At 46.3% G+C, this 16713-nt stretch overlaps 1 long non-coding RNA gene across 2 annotated transcripts in view; it reads left to right on the top strand.

The window, feature by feature from the left end:
• Positions 1–1072: 1072 nt before the first annotated feature.
• LOC144144909 (uncharacterized) overlaps positions 1073–16713 on the top strand; it is a 41886-nt gene continuing 26245 nt past the window's right edge. Inside the window, exons 1-2 of one of the 2 annotated variants that reach the window (XR_013317373.1) lie at positions 1073–1624; positions 13808–13949. This is a non-coding gene — a long non-coding RNA (uncharacterized LOC144144909). The remainder of the gene's footprint in view (positions 1625–13807; positions 13950–16713) is intronic. The other variant, XR_013317374.1, reaches the window with a different exon arrangement.

Below are 16713 nucleotides of genomic sequence, written 5' to 3'. Positions count from 1 at the left end.
ATAGCGGAGGACCAGCAACGCCGATGCCTAAACCCCGAGTGAGTGCTGAACAATGAGCGAAGCAACCGGGGCATGTGCTTCGTCAGCAACTGCAAAAACGTCTTCTGTAACCATACAAAAATATCCGTCTGAAACTCTTTGCCTCAACACAGACAAAACAGCGAAACAGCTGCGCCCAAATATTGCTTTAGGGAGTATCCCAATCGGGAGCCAATTTTTTCATAGTTTTTTACTCCATATATACTTTGTACCACGCCTGATGTAAATTTATTAAACATCTCTGCATTATAAACAGACATTTCAATGTGTTTGATTCCTTGAGGTCAGTTCCAGCTCTGGTGTTCTATTTTTCAGTCATTAGGTCCCTGTCATGTCGGCTTCGGCTACCTTTCTTGAGTCGTTTTGAACATTCACGTAAGCATACACGAGGGGGGTGAGTTGGACACAACTTTTTTAAGTTAGGTTTTTGTACCCTTTAAGTGCGTTTCAACTGTCTGCGGCTTGCTGAGAAAAGGCTAGCTTCGGGATGTTTTAGCATTGTATTGTGCGGTTGTTTTGTCCTCCTGAGGTTACTAGTGCCTCTTTTTATTTTACTTCGGATGTATTTTGTCTGCTTTAGGGTAGGTTTCTGCTGTCAAACATGATCTAAGAACGTTCGACCCCCTAGGGATGTGGATAGTGAATACGCGGATGGAGCCTTTTAAAGTGCGCGTGGCTAAGGGGGTAAGGATACCTAAGAAAGTTTCCCTCCAGGGCCCCCTACAAAAGGCAACAACCAGGCTTTGAACAATCAAGCGCAGGCGAAAACTCAGCTTTCCAGGAGACCTTCAAGGAGGACGCAGAACCGTGTGTGTGAACCGTCAGCAATCGTTTGTGTGCTATAAAAAAGACGCCGGCTTCTGGGAAATGAGAACGTAATCAGATTGATGATAACCTGATATTCAAAAATGTGGTTACAAATGTTGCGGAGATTTGTTCGCAAGCGCTTTGTTCGACCCCGGGATCGGCTGCACAATACATGCATCACACCTTTGGCTGTGATACAAAAGAATGGCTCCTTCGAACATGGACCATAGTCCTAAACGGTTTACTCTAAACGAGCATCTGGAAGGGCGAAGTGTGTGCTGTGTTCTTTATCCTTTTAATAGAGATCCCCGTATACAAGTTTCCTCTTACCCCTACGATGGCTACTTTAAATGTACCTAACGTGATTTGGCTGCAACAGTATGCACCGTTCGCGAAAAATTTATCGTACGAATAGGGACTGCCACGTTGCTCTACGCAACCTAAATGTGGGTTTCTTACTGTTGTTTCCGTCGGTATTATTGGCGAGTGCTTTGTTCTTATATCTTTGTATTCATTCTTTGTCTGGCGATTTTATTGTGCTAGCCGCTATTTACAGAAATTGTGGTATATGAAACTTGCTATTCAAAAAAGTTTTGGGACATATGGCTGGATAATTCTCATGTATAACTCACAAAACCAACTGGTCTATGCAAAAGATTTTTCACGTCAACTGGGATCACCAAGGCCTTTCGCATCGAATACAACCCGGAGCCGTAAGCATGCGTTTGCTAATTTTGGGAGTTTTAATCCTTCTGGCTGGTCTAGCTGGATGTTATAGGTGAGTGGCAAGTTTGTTATGTGCAAAAACGTTCTAGAAATGAGTGAATAACCAGTTAATTGTATTGGGCCATGTTGTATTTATTACGGATGGAGAAATTACTAATTTTTTTATTTGCAAAAGCTATCGGGCACCAATCGTGTAGCTCGAAGGCGGCGTACTTGCCTAGCTACAAACTATTCGGCGTGATGGGAATTGTGCTTAGGAAAGTGTTTGTGACACAGAAAAGGGAATTTCCCAATCCGTTTACTGAAGGCTGGTACCTTTTTTACCTACACAGCTTCCCTTCAAGTCACGTTTCTACGACAGCAAATGTTTAAAAGCGGTGCAAAAAGAGAAGGTACAAAACGCAAAGGAAAACAGAGTACTTCAGTCTCCGTACCTCGTATTAGCGCAGCGCTTTTAATTTTTACAATCATCTGTTGACTCCCCCAAACCAGGAGTCTGCTGAAACTGCCCATAATTGCCTCATCGGACACGAAAGATTCCTTTGAAAGACCGCTCAATTTTATACCACGAATGAATTATGGCTTCTAGCCACTTCTGCCGCAACCAAGGGCCCTAGAAATAAGTTATATATATATGGATTAGTGGAAGATCTATCTTTTAAGTTTTTCGCAATGCCAGTGCAAGCAAAAGGGTTTTGTGCCTAGGGTGACGATGCATTAGTTTGGCCGAAGAAATGTGACCGTCTTTTTTGGTTGGAAGCTCAATGGAGATAAGTAACAAATACAACTGTTTCAGTTCGTATAATTAGTATCTGGTAATTTTGGTAACATTGTCTCGTCACTAATGTCATGTGTCGATAGCACCCACAGGGAGGGGAAGCCCCAAAACCCCTCCCGAGAGAGAAAAGAAAATCAAGAACAAAGACACGGAAATTTGAAGTGCGCGCCAGGAACGCACCAATGGACGAAGGCCGCGTCTAAACACCGAGTCGTCGTGGCCAAATATGGTAGCGCACTGTTCAGCCAATCAGAGAACGCCACGTAGGAGGAAAGATGCGTGATAACATATGGACACGGAAAGGAAAAGAGCCAATTAGAATGAGCCGCGATCAAGCCCAGAGGGGCTAAAATCCGTGCGCACAATGAGAAGGGGAAGCACAAAACCAGGAGGTGGAAGAAGTACGTGAGGAACGAGCCATGGGGACGCGGCCAGGCCATAGACTATGCCTACCCAGCCTCGGCGAGAGCGGGCCGACTTCGCATGAGCTGCGGCATCCTAGGCGCACCACGAACCGGTGTCTTCGTGGCCCAAGCGGCGGTGGTCGGGAACCTGCGGCCAACGTGCCCGTTCCGTCGGCCTTCGATTCGACGGTCCTGAAGGGTTACGTTCGTGCCGAGACCTACCTGGATTTCGTGCGGCAGCGGCTACTGGTGATCAGCCACCGAGAAAACATGTCGGGGCGAGCGAAGCCCACGCCGTCCAAGGAGCGACCGCGCGCAACGAACGCGGGCTCCGAAGCGAGACGAGAACGGCTACCACCGAGTCGCGGCCACGCAACGGGTGCGACACGTCAGCCCTGACGACCGCGGTAGGCTATTGTAATATTGCAAGACTCGGACACGGGCGACTCGAAGGACGCGTTTAATGACGACGCAACCTCGCCGAGAGGCCGTTGCGAAAAGCGATGGTCCAGAAGGCGCGAGGATGAAAGATGAAGAAGATGGTGTGGTGCTCGCGTGCGCCACACTGATGATGAGTTGCTAGGTGGGATTGGCCACTCGACTAGCAGTTACGAGAGAACGATGACTCCTGTGCTCACAATATGGACGTAGTTGTAGGACACAACTAAGGAGTTGTAGTGGGAAAGACATCAAATAGGAGTCAAAGTAATGAGTGTATATGAACTAATTCTTTAAACTTTATTGTAGAGACTTCTGGGTTTTGATTTGAATGATATTTTGTGATTTTATATGTGGGGCAGCCTATGGTCGAGCCTGTTCTCTCCGCCGTTGTGTGGGCGCCGTTGTGGGGCGTCCACACCCCCACTGCGCATGCCTGACCATGCACCACTAATGATGATTGTGGCAGGATGCCCCTAGGGATTAGCCAACCAAAGAATCTATCACGAGACAGCTTCGCGTTCAACCACCATCGTCATCTTCCCGTAGGGGAATCCTGAGTAGTATGCGAGGCATTCCTCCTCTGCTCTCCGACGCTCCTGTCCTCTCCAGCATTCCTAATCTCTTCTCTGAAGCTCCTCTTCTCTCCGGGATTGCGCAACGAATGGCAACACCTGCGGCTCCGCGCGCTATAGTGCGAACCAGCTTAGGGTTAGAGACGTAACAGTAGCCGCTACATACTCCGCTGGGGGCGCCACTGAAGCTCCGAGGTATAAATGATGCGCGTGCGCGCACTGCGCCCCCCTCATTCTCCTCAAGCAACGCTGCGATCGAACTGAAAACTAATGGGAACTTGAATCGACCCCATGGCTGCTTCGCATACTTTTAAGGGTTCGCCTACGGGAAGATGGTGAAATTTTTTTAATTAGGGCTTTGAGTGTTTATCGGTTGTGTGAAATTTCTGATGGGGGGGGGGGGTTGTTTAGGGTTTTTTCCAAGTGTGTAATAAATATGTGGTTTGGTGAACCCGTCAATGGCTTTCCTGCGTCCGTCTCTGTAGGCTCGTCAAGACCCCTTCCCGTAATCCATGACGTGACAACTACGAGAAATAAATATTTATTTGTATATTTTCTTATGATAGCTAGTTGGTGCATGATTATTGTTTCAAATCAAATGAAAGGAAATTTATTATTTCAACACAAGAATACCGGGGCTTATGTTTTGCAGATAAGGGTCCCAATGTCCAGGGACTGCGACGGGACCCTCGATAAGTAAATGCAACGAATGCAGTCAATAAGCAGAGTAGCAGAATAGGTGAATGCAAAAAATAAAACACTCGTAAATGTAATTTATGCAAAACGACTAAATATTGATAAAGAAAACGCCAATAACATATACAAAAAAACGTTGCAAGGCTACAGGGGTTCAGTGAATGTCAGCTAGACAAACAAATAAAGAAAGTTCATCTGCCGGGATGAACGATAAAAAATGATACAAAGCAAGAACACCGAAAAAAAACAGCCAACAGTTGGGTAATTGACAGCAAAAGAAAAAAAACAGCAAGACAACAAAAACGAAAGGAAAGGAACCAAGAAAAAAAAAGGGGGGGGGGTAACCATACAGTAAACACAGTTTGGCAAGCGCTGGGAAAAAATTGGAACTATGCAAATCATATTAGTACTTATGATAATAACAGGAGGCAAAAAACAGAGCAACACGCTTGTGTGGTGAAGATCGCTACATTAAAAGGAACTTTTTAACAGATCCTTTAAAAGGAGACAAGTGCGTAGCGTATTTGACAGTTGGTAGTAAGGAATTCCAGAATGAAACAGCATCGAAGTGTGACGTTTTTTTTCCGTAATTAGAATATTCGTTTCGTAGTTGGGCTTACTGCATCCAAGAGTGTGTGGTGACTTCAAGCTTTCCTTTTTTGTGCGAATTCACTGTCAAGCTATTACCAGAGTCCTTCAATGCTTTTTTGGTCATGAAACGCCCGGCCAAGTTTCGTACGGGGACAAAGCCTACCGCGAGTGGCGCCACCGCAGATCGGAGGGCATCGAGCGGCCACCGCTGCTCTGAAGCCAGACCAGCAGGCAGGAACGCTGTAGCAGCATGCCCGTTCGCAGCAAATGTTTTCGCCATTTGAACGGCCGCGACACGTAAAGCGAAAGCGCACTGTTGATAAGGTGGCGAGCGTCTGTTTTATCTTACTCCATGGTCCGTTCTCTGCCAAACGTGCTCTGACCACGCACCTGTCTCCACTCCGATCAACACCAGCGCCGCGGCGCGGACGCAAACGAAGCTCTCCCATAATGTGATGGCGAAGTTTTATGACCGGAAAGGCATTGAAGGACTTTGCTATTACTAATAGTAGCTGCGGGGAATCAAAATAAAAACGTATTTGGGTGGATTGTCTAGCATTTCTTGTTTTATTTTTTTCACCCGATACAGTACTTGTAATGAAATTTCATAGAACGCGGATACAAACTTATACCTAACTAACATGGTGTCGTTACACGGTCACCAGCATTTTATACCAAGTATTCAGGCACAAATTTTAAGCTATGTATTTCGCATCCCATCCGGGGTCTCAATACATCCGGTAAAATGTCTGAAAGCGATATTCCCCGCGAATCTTTCACAAAACACTGCCGTATAAATAAGAGCAAGTTGCAGAAGCCACTAAACTTATTAAGGATAATTCGCCGTTGCCCCGTGGGCAAAATCCCTCTCTATTAATGAAAGAAGAGACCATACTTTACCAAAATTTAGTGATTACGTCGCACCCGCCCACGGCGCTGCCTGTTCTGCCTCAAACTTGCGTGCGAAATGAAATCAGCGTTAGCAGCCCCAAAACAGCATTACGTATTGCTGAGAATAGCTTTGAAAACCGGCCCATAACAACTCTTCAGCGACTCTACTGCTAGTTTTACCTATCCCTATGTGGCGTGCTATTTTTGTATGCGCCAATGCCGCATATTGTTTGTATATATTGCAGTACGACCAGTTTCATAGCTTCTCGTCCTGAGCTGGAGTTCTATAGGCATCCTAGGAGGAAGAAGTCAATTATTCTGAATTTTTAACTCGTTAACTGTGGGATTACGTTTTCATGCAACTTACACTTGTCGATAGCAGTTTTGCAAGGGTTGGTATCTCAGCTAATATTCTGCTAACCCATTCAAAGTGGTTGTTAACATGAAAATGGGTGTATTTTGAGTGTGACCTTTAGCTCCTCCACTGTGTATATTTTTTAATAGCAGCTGATATTTATGCTTCAGGGTTGCTTCTGGGCAGTGAACTATTACTCTTTCTGGGTATTTCGAGGTGATGCTGGAACATGTTTGTGGTTTTTCGCCCTGTAAGTCTATTTTGACTGTCTACACTTTGAACACCTTGGAAGTTCCCCAATATCGAGATGCATATGAGGTTTTTAGGTTTTAACTCATACCTTGCCAGGCTATAGTGTTGAGTTCTGTATGATCGCGCTGGGTAACCGCATGATGGTTTTGTCAACGGAAATAAAGGGTGACATCATTGCTGTGACAATTTCATCACGTGCAATGCCCCTTCAAAGGAGTACTGTATTCGTTCCGCTATCGCTCAACGCACCGGTCTTTGCCTTGGGATTTACCCACAATAGTCTGGATTTTGTAGAAATGATTCATTGTCGTGCATGGTGGTGCTTTTTCGGCTTAGTCTGTATACGCGTCGTCGCCCCTTTTTCGTTGTGCTGTGGTTCGCAACTGCGGACGAACCGCACTCACACTTTTCCTGGGGCTATATCGGCAGGTCTTGGTGCTGTGGGCTATCTTTTGGCAGCCATACCAAACCAGGTCTGTTCTTCCCAATCCAGTATTATTGTGGCAACCTGCTCGCGAATGTGCCGTGAGAGTGCACAGGAAAGTCTTTTTAGGTCCTCAAAAAGTAGAGAGGCGAATCCTTAACTCTGTAGCGTTCGAACCGATGGAGGCTGCTTATCTGGCTTGTCTCAAATCCGAGCCAGAAATATTAGGCCTTTCACCTGAAGAAATTTGTCGGTAGACACTAGCGGGTCGTCAAAAGCCTGTAGTCCCTTATTTTTTAGAAACGCGAATAAACTGGCTTCGCAGCATTTAGGAATGGCTCCGCGAATACTGTCGGCTCTCCATAACTGGAAGTCTTTTAATTGGAATTTTAGGTTAATTGGAAGTGATAAGCCAGTGCTGAATTTTCTATATGCAATCACCAAACACGAGATCACCAAAGCGCATGGCCTGGCTCACAGGACTCTCTCTCCACCCAGCAAGAAGATGGACAGAGCCCAGACCGTAATCTTCAGAGAACTGAGGACCGGAACCCCCCTAACGCCGCTACTTCTACACAGAATACACTCAGACGCGTTCCCGAACAGCAAGTGCAGTGTCTGTCGAAGGGAAAGGGATACTCTAACGCACATGCTGTTGAATTTACACGAACTCACCGAAGAAGCTATGTCAGGAACCTTTCCGCGGCTAGCAGCAGCAGCACAGAAATCCTACGAACTGAGGCTTCTAGGCCGTCCAGCAAGCCCAATTTGCGACAACGAGACAGGCTTCCGATACCCCGGATGTGGTGGAGAAGAAACCAAGCCAAGAGGTGTCCCCGACGGTGACATAGGCCCAGTCGACTACTTGCGGGCACGCGTACGTGAGTTTTGCCGGCTCAATAAAATTTATTCCATTCGACTACAGCGCAGTCGTCATGCACTACCGCGCATGTAAAACAAACTCCAGCAATAATGCTAAAGATGAAAAGGCACCCTGCCTGGGAGAGGTCATCGCGGCTGCGGAATTCTGTAGAAGCTATTATCGATAATTGTAGATATGGCTACGAGTGTGCCAATCCTTCTCGAGACGACTTGCAGATCGCGCCACTGCTTCCTTGAGTCGATGACGAAGAGCTGGTGGAAGTCTATAACTCTATAAGCTTCCCTCAATTTTTTTCGTCGTTAGCTTCATTTGAAATAGTTACTGAAGGTTGCTTATAATCTGCGGCATGTCTTTAAGCTTTATATTTATATGTAATAGAACTCTTTCTAGTGAGAAATCATGCTAGTGTTGTTCAATACCATCTGTACTACAGTTGGCTGAAACAAGGCACCGAGGGTACGTTTAGTTTTTAGATGCGACGCATCTCTTGCTCTGAGGCATGTTCCTTCTGCGTCGTTGTCGCGGCGTCCGTCCGCATCCCTCCTCCGTTCTTTTCTCCCACAGCTGGGTGCAACGCTCTCACTCCGGCTCATTAGCATACCACAGCTGGTGCGCTTGTTTGGGCGCGCTTCGCTGCGTAATGCTGCATTAACAACTTCTCCGGCGCGCGCAAGTGCGCGCATGAGCAACGCACACCACCTGCGCATGTGCAACTCTCCCCTGTTCTCTCCGACAGCTGTGTGCAACACTCTCACTCTGTCGCATTAGCATAACAACAACAGCTGCGCACGCGCTTCGCTCCGCTCGCGTCTGCTCGGGTGCGCAAGTGCGCGCATGCACGACTCTCCTCCGCTGTGTCCTCTCCTTCAGGCGCAGTGAATATAAAGCGGGTAGCGCGCTGCGGCGGTTCAGTCAGCGCTCGCTCTCGTTCGACTCCGCGTGACTTTGCTTGACGACTCCGTGCTTGACTTGATTCCGCCGATGAAGACGTGATGGAAGCGGCGGTTCCTTCAGCGAGTGGGCTGACACAATCTAATACCAGCGTCAGCGTAAACACTCAAGCAATGTTACGATCAATTGAACCCACCGATGCGTCGCATCACATCAGGGTTCCCTCGCGGGAAGATTGGCGTAATTTATTTTGCTCTTCGAAAGGCCCGAGCATGATCTAAGAATATAGACACAGTCACTCTGGACACGTATCGCATAGCACCCTTAACGGAAAGTGACTATCAGGCTTGGAGCGTAATTCGCCATTACACCACATACATGAAATAGCTGGAGAGCAGCAAATGTAGCGACCGAGGCACTAGTGACAATATATAGAAAATGTATAAAGAGGGCAGTTCTATTTAGGCCAACCTGCCGAGTCTAAAAACAGGTGTTACTTCGTCGGCGATACTTCTGTCCCCACCGCCTACATGAAAATACATCGGGTCCGTCTAAATGTCACTTTATCATGCTTGCGCTGGTGGCGTAATTTTGCAGATGGGCTTGCTTGCGAAGTGTCGCTGATCCTTTTGTAGCAGGGATATCACACGGATCGACTTCCCTGCCCGGGCTTTCAAGAAAGAATATTTCTTAATGTACAGAGATTTCGGTTGTTTCAAGGGGGCGAAGAAACGTTGTGAAGACGGCCGTTGACCATACATAATTTGCCAAAGAACTCTGAGTGGAGGAGGAGGAGGAAAAACTTTATTGTGACCCTGGTGATGTGGGAGTGGCTCCTCAGTCCAGGAGACCATGGGACGACCTTACTGTCTCAGCCCTGGACACCAGGAGTTGCTGTGCATCCAAGCTGGCGCTGGTCGTCAGGTTCTCCCACCGCTCAGGAAGGGGAAGGGAAGTGGGTAAAGGAGGGAGGGCTGGGTTGTGTGCGCACCCCAAGATCATGAGTGGAATCTGCTACGTGGAACTTCAACAGCCACATCAGAAATATTTAAGGAACTGGCAACTACAATGAAGGAAAATTTGAACAGCAAAGAGGAGACATTTCTCACTTCGATGTTGCGTTGAAGTGGACATTCCTGCATTGTGACGATGTTAGTAGTTTGCGCTGACAAAAACCCTGTATACGATATTCCTACGTGCAGTGACACCAACCAATCAAAGCACCTTTCTTAATACACAGGTGACGAAAACGTGAAGCTTCCAGTGTGCATGCTAAGTCAAATTACAGTCCAAATTCACTCTCTGAAAGTACAAAATCAAACTGCCGCAGTCCAAAGCCAAAGTCAACTTTAACTCAGCTAGAGTCCAAAGCCCGCGCCCGCACAACGAACTGAAAGGAAATGCTGAGTGACCCAAATGTAATGATGGACGGCTCATCATCCTCAGCGATCCCATTAAAGGCGAATGTGTCTCCCAGAGCTATACGGTATTGTGTTTTGTGCATAAACACCTCCCATTGTCTCCTTCCGTGATATGATTGATGTGCCGTTGTGAAAACACATTGTGTAAACGTGGCTTTCCTGCAGTGGGTTTTGGCCTAATCATATCGCCGTCAGGGAAGTATAGAAGCTTCGATTGAATGCCATGTCGGAATGGCGCATTGATTCGGCTTCCAGCTACTGCGTAGTGCGGACGCAGGTTGGCGATCTCCGTCCAAGGAGCAGCTTTTGCTGGCCTATCGGACTGCGGTAACAGGTGAAAAGGTTTTCATAACACTTAGACTATCACGTTATGCTCCCGCAGCTCTCATCCAGACCATCTGTGGTTAACACGGTTACAAAAAGAAAAAAAAGAGTGTGCCATATGACCTCATTGTGAATCTCAGCTTGCATGCAATTTGGAGGTCGATGCAGGCGGTGCCCCACGCTGGCCTTTAGGCCTCACTGTGAGCAAATACGTCGCAAAAAGTATTAGTTTGCTCGTTCAAGTGCACAAGTTGCAGACGCCCGATCAGGAATGGCTACCTGTACTAGAAGAACTGCGTACGTTGGATGTTTATTTTGCTTTTGCGTCAGCCGAAGAATCTATCCGTGACGCGTACTATGTGCGAAAAAATGCAAGAAAAAAGTTTCCGAATTGAAAAATGTGGTATGCACCGGTTTCATAACGCCACGGTATCAGGTTGGACTTCGGCCACGAGAAGCGCTTTTTTTAACAGCGAAGCTGCTGTTGCTGGCTTGAATGGCTGCGGTGGGAGGCATCATGAGAAAACTGGGTCATAGTTATCCCGCCGTTTACAACACACGTGAGCATGCGCCTCACGAAGAGCGTCCGGCGTTGTTCGAGGCTTGCACGTGGCGCTCGCAACAACTACCAAGAAAACCGTCCCCGTGCAACAGTGCCTCAAGAGGGCGGCACAAGACAGTTCGAGCTACAGACTCCCAGTTTTCGAAGCTGGTGAAGAAGGAGAAATAAACGTTTTATAAACACTAAGGTACTGGTGTCACGCTCACCCGCCCGGTGAGAGGCGTCCTTCGTCCAGGACACCTTGGGGTCTACCGGCCTTCCGACGTCCGCTCTCTCCACCAACGTTTGCTGGTCAGAGAGGTCAGAACCGGTCAAAATCTCGGCGTGAGGGAGCACTACCAAACGATGTGGTTAGGGTGAAAAATACGAACACCTGTGGACAAAACGATTCGGAGCCGGTAGTCATGCACCCGAAAGACGACGACTAGATGGATATGACGAGTACTGCTGCTAGGACAGTGAAGAACGACTGCTAAACATGTACAGCCTCCCACATTTTTAATAATATAGCGGGAGCGACAACCGATCGGCATGTCAGCGCCATATGACGGTGTTTACCGGCGAAATAGGCGAGGATACGTGCATGCGCATAGAACTATCTGTTGTGGGAGCGTCGTCTGCTTCGCTCTTCTTCACAGGGCAACACACCCCCTGCTTTTCTTATCTTGCAAGGACCTTTAGCTACCGCAAAATGCAGCTAAGCAGTGTGCGGAACAAAGTCAGTCAGTTACAGTGGCATATGGTGTACCACTCTCAAGGAAACAGCGTATCAGACGACACTTATACAGCAGATAGCACTATGCGTGTACGCGTACTCCCACACATTTCACTACTGACCAACGTGATAAGAAGCTGACATGCCAGTCGGTCGTCGCTCTCACGATGTTGTTAAAAATTTGAGAGGCTGTATACATAAACAATTTCATACCTAATGAAATGCCTAATGGTGTGTCCTTCAGTGAAAGAAATCCCCAGCTTCGGCATGCTTAAAGCCTTGCGCGAATTAGTGCAATCTTAACCATTTCTTTTTATGGAGGAGCTTGATCATTGTTTGCATTTTTGCGTACCTACATCGCCATCAGTGAGGCATACAAAGCTTCTGTTTGAAAATTAAATGTTTTGCGGTTATAAGGAACGAGGTGTAACATGGTTTTGCCATCCCCCCTTGTTTTTTTTATGGCACAAAAATATACAAATTGTCAGACAACAATGCCGAAGCGATCCAAAGTGACAGATGTAAGGGCTGAAGCTGCCAGTCACGTTAACAGGTACCAACTTCACGACGTTCGCAACAGCGACAAGTCTGATGTGCAGTGGCAGTTTCCATAAGCCACACACAAAGCCGCACGCGGGGAGTTTGAAGAATCGCTGCATTTCGCAGCCTGAAGAAGGTCTGAAGAACTGTAATTCATATGGTAAGAGACATAGAAACTGGTTTGCCTTAAAGTGAAGTGCGCGCACTTCAGAGACCTGCAGCAAAATGGGGTGTACAACTACTGGGACACAAAAAATATTGACGAGCAGTTCGCGTTTTTTCAGCCATTCAGTTCTGACACATGTTTCCCAAACGATGAAGCATCCAACTAAATATATCAACACTAGTATATGTATGTAAACTCCAAGCAGCTGGGCCTTTTTGTACCAATTTAGGGAAACTCAAAATACCCATGCGAGAAGCAACACTAATTAGGCCGCTAATCCGTGCTAGACAGCCGTGCCAATCGTACGGTTTTCGGCTATATTTAAAGGAGCCATGAAGACAAAATACAAGTTGGGTTTATTAGAAAGTCTGCTTGGTCCGGATAACAATGATACCAATATCATCGCAATCTTCGAACAAATAACGGAGATATTAAAGAAAACGTCTGAAGCAGTCGCGACCCCCTAGCCAATTTCCCGCAACTTTTCTATGAAGTCACTGAACCTTGTTTGTGCGATTGGCGGCCGCCTAACTCACCTGTCGCGACGACACATGACTGGACGTCTGTAATGGGGCCTCTAGTTCCATTTGACCGCATCACTTGAAGGCCAACGTGCAGTTAACGCACTGAAAATTATGTTTTATTGTTGGCCCGTATGACGTCATTCTTGCTGATAGCACGTCACTGTGGCGCAAAATTTGAAAGTTTTTAAATACTTCTTGCTTTTTTTTTCATTAAAAAACATCTTTTGTGGCTGTAATGAAGCTGAGTGAGATACTGAATCCTAGTTCTTTCAAATTAAACGAAGTTGTATTTTCTCTTCATGGCTCCTTTAATGTAAGTTCCCCTTAGCAGTAATAAAAATATCCTTTCGTCCAAAATCTTTTGTACAACAAAATCGAGTATATGCAAAACGTGCAGAAGTAGCCATCACAATTTTCTCTCTAAGCACGCCGCGAAGAGCATTGCCGGCAAGGCCTCTCACAGTCTCATTGACTGAAATTGTCTTGAAAATGAGTGTCCATTTATTTATGTCATCGCTTCCTTCACACAGCTTTTTATTTAGCAATTATAACACAAGAGCAAGAGAAAGCAGGGAATTGGAGTGGTTGTTTGGCCAAATACAAAAACCTATCTACATTTAAAAGAGTTCCCAACCATACGATGGGCAGTTATCAATTATTTAATTAAATGTTTGATCATTGTGATGAACACCCATCGCACCAGTTTCATACAAACACTTGCTATGGTGTAATAAGATATTAATTTGTATGTTTTGTATACCTTCCACGTTTTATATAAACAGTTGAATTGTCTTCAATGTTGCAGATGGAATCCATACGCTGGTAATGTAACTTTTACTCGCATTGGAGGTGAAAGGTACACCAAAGTTACATACAGAGATGACACCGGGAGGCACACTGACGAGTTTCGGGGAAGCTGGTACCGTCACCGCAAGTGTTTGAGAAAGGTATGCTATGTAAAGTTTTTCATGTTTTTAGTTAGACAAGGCCACATATTGGTGGTGCACCCACTAAAGTGGTGCACCCTATTTTATGATTACTACTCTTTCTTAAGATTCAATCCTTCGATCTATATTTGCTACGGTTGCCAGCAACCCTTCTGTATTATTATAATCTTTATCAATTGAACTATTCAAGAAATTTTGTTTAGAAGTGTGATCGATTGATTGATTGATTGTAGTGTTTACAAAGCCCACGCAAGTAAGGCGATGAGGTGAGCCGTAGTGGAGGGCTACGAATTAATTTTGACCTCCTGGGAATCTTGACGTCAGCCGAAATGTCGTGCACGCGGAAGTTTTTGCTTGTCGCCTCCACCAGAAAAGCGGCCGCCGAGGCCGGGAATTGAGCCCGCGACGTCGTGCTCAGCAGCGCAACGCCTTAGCCACTGAACCGCGGTGGTATTTTTTTAATAACAAACCCCTTATTTACAGAACTATATACAGGGTCACATCAATTATTTCCAGGGTATTCGTTGAACAAAGCAGCTTTACTCATGCAGAAAAATTCGTACTTACTGCCTTTACGCTAGCATGGGATCAGCATGTTCAGGCGGGAAGTGTAAACTAGTCGCGTCGTAATACCAACAAAGCCACAAAGTCTGGGCGGTAGTTATGCTACCACGAGTGTGTTCAGATGGCTGACGGTGCCTCTTGTACACAGCTGGAAGTGAATGGAATGGGAGCAGAGGGATGGGTGGGGGTTTCTGGGTGACGATCGTTCGTGTGCAGATGTGAGCAGGAGTGCTTCGCAGTTGTAGCCATCAATTTGAGCGCCATCTCCTCGGGTCGCGTCTTCTGTTGCACAAAAAAATAAAAAAAAGGTTTCCGTAATTCCCCCTATTTTCTTTTAATCTAATGTTTCAAGGCAATTCCCAAGAAGTGGGTACACGTGGGAGAGCCGCAATATTTGCTGAGCAGGGATACAACGCCCTATCTACAACGCGATGTGAAACCAAACCGCCAGAAGGTTTTGCCTGGGCATTCATGCTTTGATATTCAAATCTCATAAGAAGTTTCAAGGGGTCCTACGATTGTTATTATGTAAATTGATGACAAGCGCTGAATGGTGGGGACTTTGTTAGTGCCTAGTAAGGTACGCTTACTGCTCTATAAAGATTTTAAAGCGTTTTTCACGATAATCTTTCTGTGGAGAATTAAACTTGAACATTTTGATTTCACGTCTCTCTGTCTGTCTGTCTGTCTGTCAGTCACGAGATTCCAACGTTCGGCCAAAGGATTAAAAACTTCTTCATCGAGAGGTTTACATCAGCAAAACGTTTCCGAACTACTGTATGTGGAAACATGCTTTCCTCTGGCCAGCATTGTTGAGGAAAAAAAAAAAAAAACTTGAGGCCGCATCGTCGTGAGCCTACTCTGGTTTACTGCAGGACGATAGCCTTTCCCTTTGAACCCCAGCTGCTCCGGTCCTGCGCTGCTAGAGTCCACAGTTTACCCCCGAATTTCTTTATTTTATCCCGTCATGTGGTTTATGGCCTTACCTTTTCCTAAACCCATTTCTTAGTATCCGCTCTTTTACCCGTATTGTCCACCGGTTGTTGGTTCGGCTCAGTACATGGCGTATTTCAGGCCTCTTCGGCCTATTTTATGCAAAAATTACAGCGCAAATGGTAATTTAAATGTTTTTTTTTTCATTTGAAAGTGACTGCGAGCTTGATGTTTGTGTTGCCAATTATAAAGATTACGCGTTGAAAAAAATATTTAACACCCCTCTCAAAAAAGTGGTCGCGCGATCGTAATCCACGTGGCAGTTTCCCGAGTGCAACGGTAACAGCAGGTTCCAGTAGATGGCGCCCAGAGTCGGGCGCGATAAACTTGAATTGACTTTAACGAACAGGCTTGGGGTTTATCGCGGGAGGAGGGAACGCAAGGAGAAGAACATGAGAGGTGCACGGCAGAGACAAGACAAGCATTACGTGGCAGAGGCAGTTGAAGGCTGTAGTTTTTCAGATATTCGCTTCGAACTGAGCAGATAGGCGCCCAATGTTTGTGCACTGGAATGCGCACTCTTAAATCATGCCCCCCACACAGGCGAAGTGCAGTCAGGTAGTCTGAGTTCAGAACGGCTGCCTCGAAAGGCGACATGGTTTCGACCACACAATTTGGCGACTTCTTGCAAGCAGAGCAAAACTAAATTACTCCAGGAAATGCTACTATCTATAAGGCGCCGAAAAATAACTCCAATAGCTCGTTGCAAGGCGTACGTATAGCGCGGGAAACGACCACCGACGACGCTCCGTACATCTCTCAACAACTGCGCTGAAGAGCATCTCGCCGCACCAATGCATGCAAAAATAAAAGTACACGGTGCTACTAGTCACAAATACAGCGATGAAACTACTGAAATTCTCCGAGGTAGCCTGGCACAAATCAGGGACATTACACAGCGAAACCTGAATGGGGCCTTAATGCGGACGCACGAAATCTTCTTTTGTTACTCGTTGCAGACGGTAAGAATGTGCGCTCCTGGCCTGGCATCGTCTAAAACCTATTCGTCATTAGTACATTACGAGCGCTCGCCTTTGGGAAGCCTAGTACTAATAATTTTCGCTCACACCTCGAGAGGTTGACGGCTAAAAAAAATTGGCCGCGCATTTGCTCCTTTCGTTGCAAATGCAGCCAAAAGACGATAGTCCTTATCGGCTTTTGCGAAGTAAATGTCTCCCTTCGCTTTCCCGCTCACCTCTCATGTTGT

Source organism: Haemaphysalis longicornis, unplaced genomic scaffold (assembly GCF_048455015.1).
Source record: "Haemaphysalis longicornis isolate Haplotype H1 unplaced genomic scaffold, Haemaphysalis longicornis Haplotype H1 scaffold_7, whole genome shotgun sequence".
Taxonomy (NCBI): domain Eukaryota; kingdom Metazoa; phylum Arthropoda; class Arachnida; order Ixodida; family Ixodidae; genus Haemaphysalis; species Haemaphysalis longicornis.
Note: the sequence above shows the minus strand (reverse complement) of the source record. Positions and strands in the feature narration are given on the sequence as shown.